Source organism: Anabrus simplex, chromosome 2 (genome assembly GCF_040414725.1).
Source record: "Anabrus simplex isolate iqAnaSimp1 chromosome 2, ASM4041472v1, whole genome shotgun sequence".
Classification (NCBI taxonomy): domain Eukaryota; kingdom Metazoa; phylum Arthropoda; class Insecta; order Orthoptera; family Tettigoniidae; genus Anabrus; species Anabrus simplex.
Genome location: NC_090266.1, coordinates 752,155,415 through 752,176,911, shown reverse-complemented (window position 1 = coordinate 752,176,911; position 21,497 = coordinate 752,155,415).

Here is a 21,497-nt window from a genome sequence, read left to right as displayed (position 1 = left end):
AATAGCCAAACCAACCGTAATACGATTTAAATGCGTGTATCAAAACAATTTGGATTTCAGAGAACGAATACCCTCTCCTCTGTTTCTAGTGATCCGGAACTGGTAAGGGAGAGTGTTCTATCCTGATTGATATTTTCTCTGTAATCTGTGGTGTCCCTTTAACTGCAAGGTGTCTGGTGTATAACGTATGGCCCAAGTACTATTGAAGTATATTCTCGGCAACAGGGTTTTTAGCCTTTTATTTGCTATTCACGAGAGACGTGCCGCTCATTGAACACGTTCCAAATTATTTTCAAAAATCTTAGTCAGTTTTAAATGGAGCCTGCCAATGTCAACCACAAAAATGCAGTGGCCGTCACTAGATGGCTCATTGACATAAGAGACACACATATACAATTGAATGGGAGATTTCGAAGAAGAAATATATATAAGGAAAAATGACTGCAACATTGTAATGCAGGGCCTCTCAGGGTGCATGCACTGTGCACGGTGCAAAAGACGACTTCGCTTTGTTGACAAATGTGTAGACCCCCACTCCTCGATTTGGAGCGGTAGCGCTTGCTCTCTCTCTCTCTCTCTCTCTCTCTCTCTCTCTCTCTCTCTCTCTCTCTCTCTCTTTCCCCACGCCTGTCTCGTTCGCTCCCCCTGTCTCCCTCTTCCACACTTGCTCCGTAGCGCTCCGAATCCGAGCCGAGTTGAGCCGAGTTGAGCCGAGCTTAGTCGAGTAGCACAGAGACGAAGCGTTGGTCCGAGCCAAGCCGAGCGGGACCGATGCACTGTGCACACGAACTCTGCACCGCTGTCTGCACGCGTGAGAATTTTGGAGTTTGAGAGGCCCTGTTGTAATGAGCATTAGGGAAGACTGTGGAGACTGAAACTTGGACGCAGTTCTGGTAAGTGGAATATGGAATATTTTCCATCTTTAGTAAGGAAGTATGGCTCATACGAGGGCGAATCAAAATGTAAGTTACACTTCCAAGTTATGGGCATTTATGAAAACACCTACACATAGGCAACATGGCTATGACAACATACAATGTACACTTTTACACATAGTCCCCAAGAGACTGTAAACATTTATCAGAACGGTCAACCAACTTTTAGATTCCGGATGCGTAGAAATTACCTCCAGCGCCAAGTAACCACCTGGAGACAGTTGTTTTCACCTCCTCATTGTTTCGGAATCGTCGTGCACCGAGATCATTTTTCAGCTTACTGAACACATGATAATCGCATGACGCCAAGTCTGGACTTTGTGGAGGATATTGCCCATACCTTCCACTTGAATCGCTGCAGCAGTTCGGACGTTTGGCAGGCTGTATGAGGTGTTGCGTTATCGTGCAACAAAATCATACCGGCGCTCAATTTTCCCCGCTGCTTTTCTTTATTTGTCTCATGCAATCGGTTCAGCGTTTTACAATACGAAGATGAGTTTATTCTCGTGACTTTCGGTATAAATCCAACGCGCACCACACCCTCCATGTCAGAGAACACTGTCAGCATTACCTTCCATGCTGAAGTTTGGACCTTGGACTTCTTTCGTTGTGGTAATGTGGTGTGCAACCATTCCATGGATGTTCTTTTTGTTTCGAGGGTGCAGTGGTGGACCCACGTATCATCCCCTGTGATGATTCACACCAGAAACGTGTTGCCCTTTACAGAATACCTTTGCAAAAATGCCAGTGACGATTGGAAACGTTGTCCCTTGTGAACATCGGTGAGCAGACATAGGACCCATCTTTGACACAGTTTACGAAATCCAAGGTGCTGGTGAACAATGGAGAACACTCTGCCATATGAAATATTCAGCACTCTGGCATTTTACCGCGGGATTATGCGCCGATTCTCTCTAATGATCACATCCACACGGTCAACATTTTCTACTGTACTGGATATCGCGGGCCTGCCTTCGCGATATTCGTCCATGAGATCCGTGCGTCCGGCGCCAAATTGCTTACACCACCTTACCCTATCTGGGCGAAACAATTGCACGCTCACCATATACAGCAGTGATTTCACGACGAATGTCCATGCAATTGAGTCGTTTAGCCCATAGAAATCTGATCGTTGCACGCAACTCCAATTTGCAGTGAACATCCAGATGACGCGCCATTGATTCTAGCCCGCTCTGCACACACAACACGACGAAATACCAAATCAACCTTCCTATCAGACGTGTCAGCCGTTACTGTAAATCAGGTGTCCCCCCCCCCTTTACAGAAGAGTGTACATAATATAAGGTACATATAAAACAAGTAATGATTTAATAAACCAAAATTAACAAACCTGAACGAACATCAGCCGATGATACACCAGGAAAAACTTCTTAAATTTTAACAACATACACGAGGCTACGCAGGGTTATCAACATGACAACTAGAGAAAGGCTATATGGGAAGCAGGTCGGGTAACCCTTCAGAGGACGAGATCTTACGTGACGTTGTAGGGAAAGAGACGTAAGAGCATTACCCTTTAGTCTAATTTAAACAAGGTATAAAGAACACCAATTAAAAGGATAACATTATCAATTAAGAAAAGGTTAAATCGAACCACGAGGTTCCTATCGGTGGTTCTTCAGAACATTAAATAACACAATATTACAATTACATTTAAGAAGGTGAGCATAACTTCGACGATGAAATTTACAAGGAAAATTTAACAGGGAATATGACATAATTACAACCATCTTACAAGACAAATACAAAAGTGTTTATAAGGAAAGAAAACAACGGGAATTTAAATTTAGCGCAGAGGCCTTTAGAGGTGCAGTCCTCTCTTAATACACATCAGTGAGGGACGCACAGCTCAACAGGTGTGTACTAAATTGACGCGGAATTACTAGAGGCAATCCGAATGGAAAAATTAAAATATACATTTACACAAAAGGTTAAAAAAATAATTGCCTCCAAAACAAAGGATATGCCTAGCTGACGAACTAAGGCATTACAAAACCTATCGGTGAAAACCAGGGTCTAAGGTAAACTCCGAACAAATGAATTTACATATTAATTTAACATTTGAGGAAAGAAAACATGCTTACCCCGGGATGGCTGGAGCCGCTGAGCGGAACACCTCACAAGGTGCGTCCGATCGTAAAGACGTACGAAAACGAAAGACGCTGAACAGAGCCTTGCCCCTGCTAAGGAGCCAAAAGGCCGAAATTTGAGAAATACTCAAACAGCCAATCAGGGAAACTACATATGATTCGACCCGAAGTTTCACCAATACAATTTATGGTTATTTTCGCCATTAGCATTACAGCACCATATATGGTAATGTGGGAAATATATTCTAGAGGTTTCGATTGCGGAACTCGGCGATTTCGTGATCGAAGCTTCCACATGGCAACTACAGGGTGATACAAAAATGGGTTACAACAAACATATTACTGGAGATCTCCAATATCAATGTCTTCCAACACTCATAATGATTATTAAATATCAACAGTTCACCGTCTTTCCTGTAAGTCCTGAAAATTCTTTAAATCCACAAATTTCACAAAAATTAAAACACATTTAAATTTAGATGAATTTACAGCAACAAACAAAACAAAATGTCAGTTCCTTAGTTTCTTTCAATGACGGTTCCTTGACAAGTCAAGAATTAAATGATTCCACCGACTCTATCAACTCACCACCGGCGACATAAGGTATGTTTGTTAAAATCCTTCCCACTCCTAGCCCTTTCAAAAATTCCATCGTCACCACAAGATCTGTCTGTGTAGGTGTAACGTAAAGCCCCTAGCAAAAAATTGTAAAAATAATGATACGTAGCCATGGACTATCACACTTCAACACTTGGATTTAATCCGGCAACCTTGAGTTAGTTTTCCATTAGTAACCATCAAAACTCGGGATCATGTCAGAATATAACTTCTATCAAGGTTTTGCCTCTGATTTTACAATTCCAGCCTCAGTTAATAGCAAACGTACAGTAGGATCCTACCTACCGCAATAGGTATCACAAAAAAGGGGTAATAAGTAAGTACACTGCGTTTGAGAACAGTATGTCGCCAGCCCCAAAACTATTACAAGAAAAATAATGATTAGAAAGAATTTTTCAGCATCACTCAAAATGGCCTAAGTATATCGGGAGCCAGAACTGTAGGAAAGGAAATTTTATTGAAAACAGTTTCAAATATACTTCTGGGATTTGTAAAATCTCTTTACAGATAAAGAAGTTAGGAATGAATTGTTCCTTTCCCCTACGAACATATCTTTCACTTAAATCCTCGTACTTCGAACTCTTCGTATTTTAAATCCCATTTCCTGTACTGAACTCACCATTCCACTCCAACTTCCCACTCTCCCAACGTTAACTTCGTTTAATTTCTAGCCATGATGTATCGCAACTAACAAGAACGTCTTATCGTTCAAGTGCTCATTTTCTTGATGGCGTGAGTGTTTAATAGCATTCCTAAGAACCACAATGCATGATAATTAGTAAGATGGATTTGCCTTTATGAGCAATAATCTTTATTGGTTCCTGCTGAAGGCAAAAAGCTGCAGCCTCGTAAGCAGCAGCTTTGTTTGCCGCTTACCACTAGAAATAATCCAAGAGAAGTGCTCTTGAAATTCCCAGAATGGTGGGTCGCATAAAATTTGAAGTAACTCACAGAGATAGTCGAAAAGCCCACCGTATACAGCGTAATTTAGAAAATAAATGGTTAATGATTTTCTTTAACTGTTGGTGCGCAAGAATTCTTTAATGTAATGATGATGCCATAATTGTTATTAGAGTATGTAGGATACTGTGAGTAAGCTGACGTGTGTGCATTTTACGTTCGGAGAGCTTGTCTAACACAGCTTCAGATTTCTTCCATATTTTATTCCTATATATCTGAGTACATAACAAAAAATGACCAACGTTACATTACAAATAAAATATTTTACAGAATATTTTAAAAAGAAATTGTAAATTATTTTCAATCTCTTCGTATATATCTGAGTGATTTTCTTGAAATTTGTCCAATGTGTACATAGTTCGTGGTGTAGGTTACTGTAGACATGTCCAAGTTCGCTAACCAAGGCATGGTATGATGATAAACGGGCTTAAAAGTCAGGTTGTGAGCTCCACAAAAAGGAAAATTTCTCTCAGTCTTAATTACTGCATATACTTAAATAGATATATATATATTAATATAAATGCATATTTAAAATAAATACTTTAATTTATTACTAACAGTTAAATAGATAATGAATATAGGTTATTATATATTTATACCAATATCTAGATATATATTATATAAACATTTATTAATATATAAATATATATAGAATATATATGTAGATATATACCCCCTACAATGCTAGAAATATCTATTAGATCCTCTTTCCTTTTGAGGATCATTGTAAGTACCTAAGTCTTAACATAAGGAAAGATCTTCATTGGGGTAATACACAAATGGGATTGTAAATAAAGGGTACAGATCTCTGCACATGATTATGAGGGTATTTAGGGTTTGAAGTAACGATGTAAAGGACAGGCCGTATAATTCTCTGGTAATACCCCAAATAGAATATGATTCAACAGTGTGTGGGGCCCTTACCAGGATTACTTGATTCAAGAACTGAAAAAATCCTAAGAAAAGCAGCTCAATTTGTTCTGGGTGATTTCCGACAAAAGAGTAGTGTTACAAAAATATTGCAAAGTTTGGGCAGGGAAGACTTGGGAGATAGGAGACGAGCTGTTCGACTAATTGGTATGTTCCGAGCTGTCAGTGGCGTGATGGCGTGGAATGACATCAGTATACGAATACGTTTGCTTGGTGTCTTTAAAAGTAGGAATGATCACAATAGTCTATGAAGGTAATGCTGGAATTCAAGAGGACAAATCGGGGCAAATATTCTTTCATAGGAGGGGGAGTTAGGAATTGGAATAACTTACCAAGGGAGGTGTTCAACAAATTTCCAATTTCTTTGCAATCATTTAATAAAAGCCTAGGAAAACAACAGATAGGGAATCTGCTGCCTGGCCGACTGCGCTAAATGCAGATCAGTAGTGACTGATATTGATTTGAACCATGGGCAACGGTGGAGTGGTCTAGTAAGTGACCTGAGAGTCGGGATTCCAGTTGCTATGGAATGGGAGTGGGCATCTCGGACATAGTCTGTGTCATGGCCCTCCTTGTGCCCAGGCGGCTAGGACTATACAACCCACCGGTGCTCCCTAACCCACTAGAGGGGAGATCCTCACTTGGACTATGTGTAAGTAAGAGGTAGCATCCTCGTTCAAGGAATTTTCACCGAGCACGCTCAGAAACTTTTAAGGGAGCCTCGGACCTATGGGAGTAACGGAGTCTTACTATCATTTGACAGGCAAGGGACTGCTTGTATACAATTTGGCGAACGAAATGAAATTCGATGGAAAACTATCAAAATTAATGCGGCTTATGGAAGAAAGAAAGCAGAACTGAGTCAGCAAGGAGTATGTGTCTGGATATGTTAAGAGTTAATGTTATTCGGGTAAGGGGGAGATCACGAGGAAGAGATGGGAGATTTAAAAAGTGTAGTTGACTGGTGTTAAAATGGAAGGTCAGAGTGTGGGGAAGCACTACTCATCAGAAATACTACTGCACGCAACATAATTTCTGTTAGGCACGTAAATGAGTGTATGATGTGGGTAGACTTGGGAGATAGAATTATTAGGACGAGAATTGTCTCAGTTTACTTACCATGTGAGGATGCAGTTGAGGGTGAAATTAACAAGTTTTATGGTCCATTGAGTGACATCGTTGTCAGGGTCAACAGCATGTGCTAGTATGGGATTTCGTCGCCATAAGGCCTATCTGTGTCGGTGCGACGTAAAGCCCTTAGCAAAAAAAAAAAAGTATGGGATTAGCAGTTACAAATACATTCTTGAGCATTAAGACTTTTCACCGCTACACGAGGGAGGGTAGGGGTACCAGATCCAAATAGACTACATCATAACCAACTTTGAATTCAGGAAATCTGTCAGAAATATGAGGGTAATCCAGCGATTTTTTGTACCGAACTGCGTATCCCTAGGCCTAGGATAGAGGAAGTGGCATCTGTCTGCAGACGGATAAGGACAGAAAAATCTCCAGGACGAGGAAATTAGACAGAAGTACATGGATATGATTAGTTCATAGTTCCAACCCGTGGACAGTAAACAGGTTCTGGATATATACAAAGAATAGGTGGCATACAGGGATACTGTAGGAATGACTAGGAACAGCTGTGTATAAAGATGGGAAAGACCGAACATCTTAGTGTAATGGTAAAGTGAGAAGAGCTTTTAAACCTAAAAATACAGCGTGTCAGAAATGGTTCCGAACAAGGACTAATACAGACAGAGAATTGTACGTAGGTGAAAGAAACAGAGCGAAACGAATAGTTCTTGAATCCAAGAAGAAATCGTGGGAAGAATTTGGTAATAACCTAGAAAGACTAGGTCAGGCAGCAGGGAAACTTTCTGTACAGTAAGAGAGAATCCTAGGAATGGAGCCAAAAACATTAATTGTGTTTTGGATAATTCAGCTGAACTCATAATTGACCCAGGTGGAGAGGTGGAAGAAATATTTTGAAAATCTTCTGAACGTAAAAGGAAATCTTCTTGGTGACGTTGCCAACAACCAAGCTCATGGGGAGGAGGAAAATGATTTTGGTTATATAATAACAATAATTAATGGCATGTGGCCTCCGAAGAGGCCTGCTGCACGCCTTTCGAGCTGAAGCCGTATGGACGACCTGCGCGACTATGTGGATGGAGCCCTTCATGTGATGAATTCTAATTATGGAGACGGCACGCACACCCAGCCCCCGAGCCGTCGGAATTAACCAATGAAGGTTAAAATCTCTGTCCCGGACGAGAATTGAACCAGGTCCATCTGAACCAAAGTCCAGCTCGCTAACTGTTTATCCATGGAGCCGGACTTGGTAAAATTACGGTTGAGGAAGTGGAAAGGATGGTAAATAGACTCCATCGTCATAAAGCAGCAGGAATATCTGAAATGGTGAAGTATAGTGGGAAGGCAGGAATGAAATGACTTTATAGAGTAATGAGATTAGCATAGAAGGTTAGTAAGGTACCTTCAGTTTGGACAAAAGCAGTAATTTCACCTATCTATAAAAAATTGATAGGGTTGGTGTTATCAGTGGTTGAGAGGAAGTTGGATGAAAACCAGTGTGCTCTCAGGCCACAGAGGGCCTGTCAAGATACGATTTTCTGTGGGCACCAGATAATTGAAAAATGCAACTAGATGTTTCGTAGATGTAGAGAAGGCATGTGACCGAGTACCGAGGAAAATGATGTTCGCCGTACTGGCAGACTATGGAATTACGGGTAGGTTATTAAAATCAGTCAAGGGCGTTTATGTTGGCAATTGGGCTGCAGTGAAAATTGACAGTAGAATTAGTTCTTGGTTCAAGGTACTTACAGGAGTTAGACAGGACTGTAATCCTTCACCTTTATTGTTCATGGTTTACATGGATCATTTGTTGAAAGGTATTAAGTGGCAGGGAGAGATTCAATTAAGTGAAAATGTAGCAAGCAGTCTGGCTTATGCTGACGAGTTGGTCTTCATGGCAGATTATCCCGAAATCCTGCAGTCTAATATCTTGGAACTTGAAATCATGTGCAATGAGTATGGCATGAATATTATCCCTTCTAAGACTAAATCGATGTGGGTAGGTAAGAAATCCAAGATAATTGAAATGTCCGATTGGGGATAAAAAGCTGGAACAGGTACATCATTTTAAGTGTACAAAAGGTGCGTCATCCCAGGATGGAAGTATAGTAAGTGAGATTGAATCAAGGTGCAGTAAAGCTATGCCAGTGAGCTCGCAGTTGCGATCAAAAGAAGAAAGTCAGCTCCCGGACGAAACTATCTTTACATTGGTCTGTTTTCAGACCAACTTTGCTTTATGGGAGTGATGGCTGGGTGAACTCAGGACTTATTCATAAGCTAGAAGTAGCATACATGAAAGTAGCGAGAATGAATGCTGGTAGAAACACACGAGAATAATGGCAGTAGGTTACCCGGAATTAGGAAATAAATGCTATGTTAGGAATGAACTCGAAGTATGTAGCTGTACACACAAACCGGCTTCGATGGTGGGATCATGTGAGGCGAATGGATGAGGATAGATTAGCTAGGAGAATAATGGACTCTGTTATGGATGGTAAGGGGAGTAGAGTAAAATAAGAGAGATTGAACTAAACGGGCCACAGAACTAGTTACAAATAAAGGATTGTGGTGGCGATTAGTAAATTCACAGAGGCTTGCAGATTGAACTATGATACGCATAACAGTCTATAATGAAGATATATGTATTTAGTTATTGAATGATTTGTACTGTGTGGAAATATTGACTCTGTACGTTGCGATTGGTTATCAGTGGCTTTTGAAAAAAATTATTCCCCATCTTTCAAATTTCTCAATATCCCAAACCAAAGCAAACAGGAGCATTTTGTCACTCCTCTTTAAGGAAGGGATCTTCTTCTACAGGATGAGGCATCATGAGAATAACAGGAATGAGGCCACAACACTAGTTGCAAATCGAGGATTGTGGCGACGTTTAGTAAATTCACAGAGGCTTGCAGACTGAACGCTGAAAGGCATAACAGTCTATAATGATAATGTATGTATGTATGTATGTATGTTAAAAGCATAGATTTATTGGTGGTTTGTAGACTGCATGCCCTGTAGTTTTTAATTTAATATGGCCATTTTGGTTCGTCAAATATATTTTAAGTGAATCATCAAATCAAGTTCTGTAATATGAAGTCAACGAATAACTTGATTGTTTGTTCATTCATATTCCAAAGAAAAACATGAAGCAAACATGAACCCTATCATACAGCGGTCCTAGGACCATTTTAAGCGCATATAATGTGCGAAAGGGGCTCGTCGGGTCATGAACAGAGAAGCACTAGCCAGCGACTTCTCAAATCAGCACGCCAAGCATACAAAATTAAAGCTGGGGCGCGCCGCTGGAGAGAGAGAAACGTGGGCCTCTGACGGAGACAAAGAGGTTTTGGGACTCCCCCACCGCCAACTGAGGCCAGCAAATCATGAGGGACTGCAGTAATGAATCCTGTCGGATGAAGCTGAGGATCTATAACTTGTAATAATTGTGGAGTTATCAGAGAAATGCTGAATTATTGAATGTCCGTTGGAGGAAGTAGGTCACGGTACAAAAGAACATCAATGTGTGTCGGGGATTCACACAGGCTCTGTGGAAGGGGCGATCATTTAAATACAGGAATACCGAGTCCTCAGCATTCTTTTCTTGATGTTACGAGTCATCTCGTACACGTCAAGCTAAGTCGCAATCAGATAAGAATTAACAAAACAATAGTCAGTTATTGTCTTCGAGTAATTTAGGAAATGTAGTGAAGAGGACATATATCAAAAGTGACATCAAATAATCATTATAATTATTAGAGGAACGAATTAATTTTCCCGTATCAGTTACCGTGTTTAAGTAGCGTAAAGAGGAAGGTAGGACAGATATCATAAGTGGTCGTATTAACCGTCAGTTATTATAGTCTTTAGGAAACGAACTAATTTTCTTTTATTGGGAATGGACATGGTCCCAAGTTTTAAATCACTGTATCTCGCGGCTCAAAAGTGCAGAACGAGTGTCGAAGAATGATAAATAATATGATTTTGTGCACAGCTGTAGCTGAACAGATCGTCGACCTCAAGAAGATGGCATCACGAGATGATTGACAGCACCAGGATGGAACTCAGGACTCTCCCGTCCTTGCCGTTAGCTCGATGGCGAGCTATTTTTCCATAGGCAGTCTGGAGGTGACTGAATTGATGCACGAGATGGAAAACCAATAAGTCCATCAATCATAATATAATAGGATAGATTTTCGCATTCCATTCTGTACATATGTAGATAGTAATTCTGTAACGTCGCTTAAGGCGAGACCTTCCTTAGTGTATTTTAACTTGTATGGGACCGGAATGCATGTTCATATGTGTATCGCTTTGTATTTTGTTTGTAGAATGCCTTACGGGGAATAGTTATTTAGGGCTGTACATAAGTGTTAGCTCACCATGTTTACATGCCTGAATTTAAAGTAGTTGAGCGTAAATATGCAGTCATCTGATGTGTAGGGACGGTAGCGCCCTCGTAGAGATTTGAGGCGGGTACTCAAAATCTAGGAGGTATTTGTGTAAAATCAGGTTATGTTTCTATGTGTTATTTTCTGTAGTGCATGATGTTACAGCTGCGACAAGCAGAGGCTGGCGGAATATATTTTCCCAGCGTTGAATATCAAGAATTTTTAAGGAAAGCAAACGACTGGTTTATTTACCCGTCTGCTCTAGGATCGAACGTGGGTTTAGAGGATGGATGATGAGAATTAAATGAAGGAATGGGATGGCCTTATAGAAAGTGATGATGACGGGCGCCCGATTGAGTGAATCATGGACGTGAAGGCAGCGAACAGATTTATGACAACATAGGAGGCGGGTTGTACTGTCGGCCCGAGTGGGCTAGTGTTTATAAAAAGTGATAGCGCTTCCATGTTTGGATCGTGCGGAGCGAGGAAAGGAAAATTGACTTCCAGCTGATGGCAGGTAGTATAAGCCTGTGTGACGGCCCCTTTATGAACGGAAGCGGCAGCCGGTGAGCCAACAGACGTCTTGCATTGTATCGAGCCAACTGGTGTATGGTTCCTGTTATTTGGAACGCCGATGCCTATGCTGTTTATCCGTATGGATGAGACTGAAACGCCAACCATTGGAAGACCTGTGTGCACAGGGGTTTGAGCCTCTTTCTCGCTACATCAAGATGAATGTATTCCTTTTTGTCGCATACGCGTCTTTTCATTTGTGTCTGGTGATTTTTATTGTCTGTTCTATTTTTGTGTCTTGTCATTGTGTTTGTTGTGGTCGTTTCAGTCACAAAGGGATGCAAGCGCCGTGTGCTATTTCAAGGTTGTGGGTTCTGACCCATCCGTGTTGTCCAGGCCACCAACTTGGACGTAGATTCAGTTTCATTTTGGGGGTTGTAGGATCCGGTCTCATTCCAAGAGTTGTGTTTCACATTTGTATCCGTGTGCCCTGCATTTGTTGGGATTTTCTTTAAAAATGGATGCAAAAGATGATGCTAGCCTCTCACATTGATAGATTCTAAATCCCAGGACCTTAGGTCAAACATTGATTCGACTTATCTCTTCCGCCTTTTCCGTGCTACATCTCAGGTTCCAATGAATGATGTTTAATTTCAAAGTGGCTCGATACCCCAGGGTCATTTCAGTGACGTACTTTTATTTTGTATAGTGTTTATATCTGAGGATTTATTCCCGTAATTCTATGTCTTAGTTCAACAAACATTTTTTTACCTCACTACGTCGATTATTTCTCATTCACATTTGTGTTCTCAGATCCCTGCCTATTTAGATTACATTAGGTAGCTACTTTGGAGGCCCGTCCGGACGCTCCACACCCTGAACCGATGAGCTTCGCCAGGCGTGCTTTAGGACAGGTGGTCGTGTACAGAACTAAAGTCTTGTGTTCGTATGTCACGCACACTATTCCGACTCGTACATGCACATCTTTCACTAAATACAAATATCTAAAAGCAGCTACCGGGAATTTTTGTATGAAAATCGGTACGGAGACGATAGAAAATATGGGCTACCAGGTGAACCAAAGAAAGCAGAAGGTGAAGATCGTTCGGCATATAGACCCTGTAAGGATAGAAAAACTCCGGTCCAAATTCCGTAGGATGAAAAGTCGTCTTTGCGATAACATCTTAATCTTAAAACTAAAAATCAGGCGTGTGAGATGTTAAATATTTTCTTTTCAGTTTTAACGAGTGGATAGTTCTTATTGCGATTATAGAGTTATATTTATATTCTACACTAGTCAACATTTCGTTGAACGGTGCGAGGAGGGCTTTGTAGTCACAATCGAACGTCACTGCTCCTATCCCGTGCCGAGTGTTTTCGCTCTCTCGCTTGAATGAGACGTACACTTACCATTATACCCCACCAAGTGCTGAGGTTACGGATAGTGGGAGCCTTTATTTTCCACACCTCCCAGGGTCCTCATGGCCTTCACGGAGATGACTTTGCTATTGTTTTAATATTTTACTATCACGGATACTATCTCAGGCTCCTTGGCTGAATTGTCAGTGTAGTGGCCTTCGGTTCATAGGACCCTGGCATCGATTCCTGGTTGGTGAGGGAATTTTAAATGCGTCTGGTTGATTCGTCTAGTTCTGGAGCTGGGTGTTTTGTTCGTCTTAGTACATATCTACGTACAAAACATCACACTACAAATCACCACAGAAACAGGCAATAGTGAACCCATCCTTCCACATAGGGTAAGCATCAGGTAAGGCCTTACAGACGAGTTAAGTACATATAAATTTCCGACCTCATGTAATTGGGAGAAGGCCACGAACAAGAAAGCTATCGCTAACACCAAGAAACAGCTACAGAATCCCATATTTATGTTCTGAGATTGATAATGCAGTATGCAAGCAAATATGAGCACTGGACACTTAAAATTTAACAGAGCCTATAGAGAAATTTGCTACACACAGTGGGACAATAAATGTTGTTCTTATTGGAGATATCTCCTATTCATTATGTTTCGATGAAGTTATAGTAATTCAGTATTTAGCTTAACGTATTTTGTACTATATCACGTCATTATTGTACTTTATGTTGTTATAGCTTAACTTTACAGTTTCAGTTCTTGTGGAGACAAGCTGAGAATATACAGCGCTGTGGTGTCTGTAATGGTGGGAGTGAATAAGAACTTTCCATCCCATTCTATGGAACATAATTCATAATTTCAAATTTAAGACCTAAGAACTGAAAAATTAAGTTATTTTCAACATAATGTCATGTTTCTTCAAAGTATGTGCACTCCCTCAGATTTCTCAGATCACATCAATACAAAGGTAAGAATCACCTTCATATACATTTTACCCACATCCTTTCTCAATAACCTTCACGAGTATTTGTAACCTTTTACCCGGATTTTACCTAGCCTTGAATCGAACGAACGAGGGAAAATTCCAAGATTACGTTTATAATTTACAGTATGTACCTGTATAACATTTACTATCCAAATTCTGTCCAAATTTATTTTGATGGTTAAAAGTAGGTAATTGGATTATTTATAAATGCACTAGACTTGAACCAGCAAACGTACATCAGTTACTGAGTTAAGAAATCGACCTAGAGCTATGTCATTCGACTTAACGTCTTCATATTTTAAGTCCCAACAATGCACTGATGGTGTTATTTTGTTTAGCGGATACTTACATCGTGGCCATCGATATCCGTAGAAGTTAAGATGAAACGAAACACTTGGTCCACATACATGCAGTTAACTATAATTATGATGGAACAAGCTATTTATTTCGATTTCCTAAAACTCCTCAAAGAGGTTGACAAGTGGAATTACCTTTCCAACTGTTGGTTTGAGCCGTAATACATGCAGAGAAATCTATAATCACAATAAACATATTTTTCTTAATATTCGTATTTGGCGCTCGATATTAATATACATGGTTTTACTCTCCTATATTTACATATTCATAGAAAACAGACACGTTACTAGTTTCGATATGCAGTGTACATAATTACGTTTTAGAAGCGTGCAAGCTACGACTTACAATTTTTTGGGTGGGAATGACAGAATTTTCACTAAGGAAAGTAAAATTCCTGTTATTCATTCAATAAAACGTAATATACATCCTGAAACAGGTTTAATGCTTGATTTTGCACAGATTTGAAATGTTGTGTGACTTTACCAGTTCATTGTGTTTCTGAAAATAGTATTTTAAACTTATCATCAGACGTCCATTGATAATAGCTAGTCTTCAAACAGCGAGTGAGTTTCATCCCTAGTGAAGACATCGATATTTGCAATCTAAGCATAACAACACTGTTAATGCAATAACAAGTAGATATACAGTATTCCTCTGGCTGTGTATTTTTGGAGTGGAAATATTTGAATGAGATTACGTACACAGTTTATTTAATTTACGGTTATTAGATCATAAGAAAATCGTAAAATTAGCTTTACACTATTCTACTAATTGTGGGTGGAAAAAATATCCAGCGTGTTTTCACCCTGGCCTTATGACTTCAAGTTGGCGGATTCATTCCCAGCTCAGTCCAGTGGTATTTTCAGGTGTTGAAATATCCCGACCTCGGGTTGGTAAATTTACCGGCACGTAAAACAACTCCTTTGGGACAAAATTGCAGCACCTCTGTGTCTGCATAAAACCGTAAAAATACTCCGTATGACTTAAAACCAATAGCATTATTATTACGTTCCCACACCCACTTAAACATCCCAGGTAAGTATATAATCATTTGTTCCCTCCACCGTTCGTTCATGTACATCATTCCTCTTTCTGTAATTTGCCACATTCTTTCATATCTCTTACAGCTACTGTACTGTTGTGAATCTAAAAGAAGGAGAAATACTGATTTTGTGTTTTTAATATAATACTAACATCGCCCTATGACAGGCAGCTTTTATGCAAAGCTGGAATAGGAAAAGATGGAAGTATGGAAACATGGCGACCTTAGATTTAATTAAAGTACATCCCCAACTGATCATATTGTAATGTGGGAAACCACAGAAGATCATGCCGATGGAGAACCTCAATCCTACGATCTCCGGAACTGGAGCTTACAGTTACACAATCATACTGCCGGCAACTTGCTTAGTCCAAGAAATATTCCATCAACATCAACAAGAATTTATACAGCCAACATTTAAAAAATCTCTTATTAGTGATATTCCTACGGGATTACTTATTGACTAAAGAGATGCATGCACACTCAGTAATTATACAAAAGCTATTCGTAGTAACATCTAAGTATATTTTACTATCAATGCATCCTCAAGTTTTGAAAACGTTTTATAATATTTAGGTTGATGCTTTCAAGGTCCGGAATAAAGGACATGATAATCCTTTGAGTTTATATCGAGTGAAAGAGACAGACTGCTGGGAAATTTTACATTAAGACCGTTAACACTAGACACAAGACGTGGGTGCAAACATAGCGCTATTAACCACTTCTCCGTGTTTAAAGAGCCATCTGGTGAACAACGGTGTACCATTTCATCAGTAGAGTAACGAGCAATTAAGGTAATACATTTCCTCGGTCGTGGTTTTTAGGAAGTAAAGGGAAGTCTTCACGAAATAGTTTCCCTGAAATGTGTCTCTTTCACACGGCATAGATCCAAATGAATATTGTGTTAGCTAATCATTGTTTAGTTTTAATAAGATATTGCTAATTAACATGATTTCATTCCTTGTTGGGGTTTTTAAATCGAGCAAGATGGTTGCACGGAACGAGAGGTACTGCTGTGTTTGGAGGGGAAATAGTGGTTTTAACCCCACAATCGGCGACATCGGCCACCCTGAAGATGCCTTCCCAGGGTTTTCCATTTTAGCATTAGGCAAATGCTGGGTTGTACCTTGAAGAAGACCACCGATGCTACCTTCCCTGCCCTAGCCCTTTTCTGTCCCATACTGGCCGTAGGTTGTGACATTCAACAAGTAGCATATTAGTTTGCCTGTAAGTTCCTACTGGGGCAATAAGCGAGTGACACACATACGCCGTGATCTAGGGGTAGAGATCCAACTATTCTATGGCTCGGGTTCTATTGCTGACTGCATAGGCATTTATATCTTGATTTGAGGGCTGATTCCGAATCCACTCAGCTTATGTAATAACGATTGAATTATGAATTAACGAATTATTTATTTCTTAATACGTTCACCCTCCAGGGTTGGTTTTTCTCTCGGAATCAGCAAGGTACCCCACCTCTACCACCTCAAGGGCTGTGTCCTGGAGGGTGAGACATTGGGTCGGCGGATACAACTGAGGTGGATGACTAGTACCTCTCCCGGCCTCACCTTCTATGCTGAACAGGGATGTTATGCTAGATAGGAAGAGTGGAAGGGATAGGCAAGGAACTGGGAAGGAATAGGCCGTGACCTGAAGTTGGATACCATCCCGGCATTTGCCTGGAGAATTGGGTAACCACGCAAAACTACTTTGAGGATGGCTGAGGAGGGAATCGAAGCGCCCCTCAACTCAATTGACTTCTCGAGGCTGAGTGGATCCCGTTCCAGTCCTCGTACCACTATTAAAATTTCGTGGCAGAGCCGGGAATCGAACCCGGACCTCCGGGGATGGCAGCTATTTACACCAACCACTACACCACAGAGGCGGGCAATGAATCAATTACTTTATTGATTTATCCAGACAATATTAAGGCAATGGAGAGCTATCTGACCGTGAGGTAGTAAAACCTGCGCAGAACGTCAAGAATAATGACAGAAGGGATACGTCGCGCTGACCACATGACATCCCGTAATCTGTGGGATGTTTGGTCAGCAGTTGCTTCGTGGGCCATTGCTCAGAGGGTTGTAGCGCCATGGGCTTTTGTTTGGTTTGCTTGGATTGGTAGGTATGGTTTTATGCATGCATTCACGGCTAAATTCGCTCACTGTTCCCCTTTATTTAGCTCAACTCGGAAAACAAGGGGTCAAACGTAATTAAGTAGTTCCGGTAGACACAGCCTGGCAACGATTTGTAATAAAATCACCGATCATATTAAGTAAGACGTAAGTCCCAAGATTCGTTAGGAAGCTTAGATTTACGTGAGCGTTAGTCGTCCACTGAATAATTTTCCCGTGATCCTTCACTCGGAACTTAATTGGCGGTCTGATAGGTTTGAAATTAAATTCGTTCACCCATTGCTCCAAGTCCCCGGAATTAATTGGATTCCGCCCACTCCTTGAAATCGAATCTGAAATTGATGAAACACCTACATGTGTGTTTGAGTGACCCTGTTCTCTCAGTATTCTGTCAATTTTCATCATAAATAAACGTACAGTATGTCACTAGCATTACATTCCCGACGCTTATTAGGATTTTGATGTAGCGTTTTTTTAGTAGGAAATTTATGTATGAAAAATATAACAGAGGAATTGAAATATTTCAAAAGTATTACCCAATTTACTGGCTCAGAAAATGTATCAAGTCACCAGGCTAGTTGTCACAGCGTCTGAAAACTGTCTGAATGCTTCCAGGCTGGACCACCGCCCCCCCCCCCCCACATGGCGCCACAGCCCTTGAAGCGCCTTGGACTACCAAGCGACCGCTGCTCAGCCCGAAGGCCTACAGATTACGAGGTGTCGTGTGGTCAGCACGATGAATCCTCTTGACCGTTATTCTTGGCTTTCTAGACCGGGGCCGCTATCTCACCATCAGATAGCTCCTTACTTCTAATCACGTAGTGTGAGTGGACTTCGAATCAGCCCTCAGGTCCAGGAAAAAATCCCTGACCTCACCGGGAATAAACCCGGGCCCTCCGGGTAAGAGGCAGGCACGCTACACCTACACCACGGGGCCGGCTGGACCAACGGACACGCTTTGGAAATTTTCATGATATCTATTTCCGTAACGATCATCCTTGTAAAAAAAATTAAGACGTTATTAATATGATATACCGTGTGATTCAGCCACCCCTTCCAATGTAGTTTTACGCAACCCAACTAACGTGTGACATGGTTGTGATGTGGCTGCCACCCTGCAGGTGTACGGTAGGGTACTAATGTCCAGTAAGCACATTTTCACACGATTCTGAACTCTACCGACAGGTTAAATCGTCAGCTTGCAAAACATGACGCCTTGAAATCATCTAGCGACGTCCTTTGATCATGTAACTATGTTGATGTGTCGTGCCTCGTTATTGGGTGTAACGAAGAGGGGAATATTTCTTTCTTTCTTAATTTGCTTACCGTCCAGGGTTGGTTTTTCCCTCGGACTCAGCGAGAGATCCCACCTCTACAGCATCAAGGGCTGTGTCCTGGAGCGAGACATTAGGTCGGGGGATAAAACTGGGGAAAATGACCAGTACCTCGCCCAGGCGGCCTCAGCTGCTATGCTGAACAGGGGCCTTGTCGAGGGATGGGAAGATAGGAGGGATAGAAAAGTAAGAGGGAAGGAAGCGGCCGTGGCCTAAGTTAGTTACCATCCCAGCATTTGCCTGGAGGAGAAGTGCGAAACCACGGAAAACCACTTCCAGGATGGCTGAGATGGGAATCTAACCCACCTCTACTCAGTTCACATCCCGAGGCTGAGTGGACCCCGTTCCAGGTCTCGTACACCTTTTCAAATATCGTGCAGAGCCGAGAATCGAACCCGGGCCTCCGGGGGTGGCAACTAATCACACTAACCACTACACCACAGAGGCGGACACAATCAACACAAGGTACACTCCGAAGAAAAACGAAGGAAATGTTATTAATTTAATTAACCTATACGCATATTCCTTAAATGTAGGGGAGTAAGCCTATACGTATGTATGTTCAGTCTTCAGCACTAAGGCTGGTTGGATCCTCAACAGCTCTGCCATCAGCTGTCATAGATGACCTAGGCATCACTGAAGAGGCGTACTAGGGAAATGAGGAGTGAGGTAGTTTTCCGTTCTTTCCTCACCGAGCCAGAAGTTGCTATTACATATCAGTCTGCCAAGCCCACTGAAATGCATGCACCGACCGACCCTATGAGCAACATTTTCACACCATTCATAGCCGGGACTGGCTGCAGAAGGAATGGGATTAATTTTTGCTATTTGCTTTACGTCGCACCAACACAGATAGGTCTTACGGCGACGATGAGTCAGGAAAGGGCTAGGAGTGGGAAGGAAGCGGCCATGGCCTTAATTAAGGTACAGCCCCAGCATTTGCCTGGTGTGAAAATGGGAAACCACTGAAAACCATCTTCAGGGCTGCCGACAGTGGGGTTCGAACCCACTCTCTCCCGAATACTGGATACTGGCCGCACTTAAGCGACTGCAGCTATCAAGCTCGGTAATGGCATTACTAACATCGCTCATACCTCAGTCACTTTCATATTGTCAAAGCCAAGCATAAGGCAGAGAAAGATCAATGAAAGTATCAAAATTGCTCTAGCCCATACCAGAAGACATAGTGCACTGTAAACACCAGGTTCTGCCAGCAAAGGTATGGCCTACAGTATACGTATTATATTTCGATGTGGTGGATAGTTTTGATAGCAATAATGCTAATAATAATAGTAGTAATAGTGTTATGGGTTTTAAGTCCAACTAACAACTTGTATGGTTTTCGGAGTTGCCGAGGTACCGGAATTTTGACCCACAGATTTGTTTTACGTGCCTCCAAATCTACTGACTCGAGGCTGGCGTATTTGAGCACCTTCAAATACTACCGGACAGAGCCAGGAGTCAGAAGGCAAGCGTTCTACCGTCTGAGCTACTCAGCCCTGTGATAGTTTGGATATAAAGACCTTAGTGTAAGATAGTAACACCAGTAGACGAAATATATCGATCGATAAAACTACCACGGAACTTCCAGATTTATATAGAATCGGGGCATTAATTTTGAAACACGCACAGAAATTGGTCTGGATTTGAACTGTGGACGTTTGAGAGAAGACAGTGACCTATGTCATCGCGATATTACAGGATTAAGGCTGGCACAAGTAAGTGGTAGCAATACCAGGCTCACTTCGTTTCCCACCTGTCACCACCCAGTCTTACAAGTTGTGAGCTCCTGAGGGTTGTGGGTCGTGATCTGTATTGGTGCGCATATCTTAGGCCGTGTGTTTTGAAGAGAGTTGTCTGATCTCTAGGAATGACACTTTAAACCCGGAGTTGAAATGGGAAATCGCAGAAAATGCTTCGAGGTGATCTAACAGCGAGACTCAAACCAAGTGTGTACCGAAGCCACGGATAACTACGAAAGAACTCAAACCAAGTGTCTACCTAAGCCACGGATAACTACGAAGTACCAATGTTTCTTACAGTGGCTGAGCTACCCTGGTCGGCTGCAGTGAGGAGTGAGGACCATGGAGTGAGGAGTGTGGTAGCCAGCAGGCGAGCTGCGGGTGGATCCAGGAGGACAGCTAATCGATACACGAGAGGAGCTGCAGAGCCCAGCAGGCTGGGGCCAACCTACCAGCAGATAAGATATCGTCAGTATGCACTAGTGACTTCTTTACCCACATTATCGAGATACAACAATACATGCAATCTACACACATGAAGATATTGGGAACGTCCAGTCCTATATTTAGGGGACGCCGCCCGAGATATTTTCAAAACATTAATTTTGCTCTTTTTAATTTTATACACGATCTCACCTTCCAAGGGAGAAAATCGGTGCTATGATGTGTCATTCGATTTTGAACCAACATAACTCAGGGACTATTCTGAGTGTAGTTCAAGTCAAACGGTTTCCACACTCTCCTCAGTTAATAGTGGATTTCTTCAAATTCCTTTTCGAACTTCCCCAATCTTAGCACTGTCATTATAAGCATGCATTCAGGAGGTGCAGGGTTTGAACCCCACCGTGGAGATTGTTACCTAATTTCCCACCAGGAATATACCGTGATAGTATCTCAATTTTGACCACGACCAGTGTGTTCCCAGCCCTAGATCTTTCTTGTCCTCTCGTTCCCAAATGCCTTTTTGGTTTGGT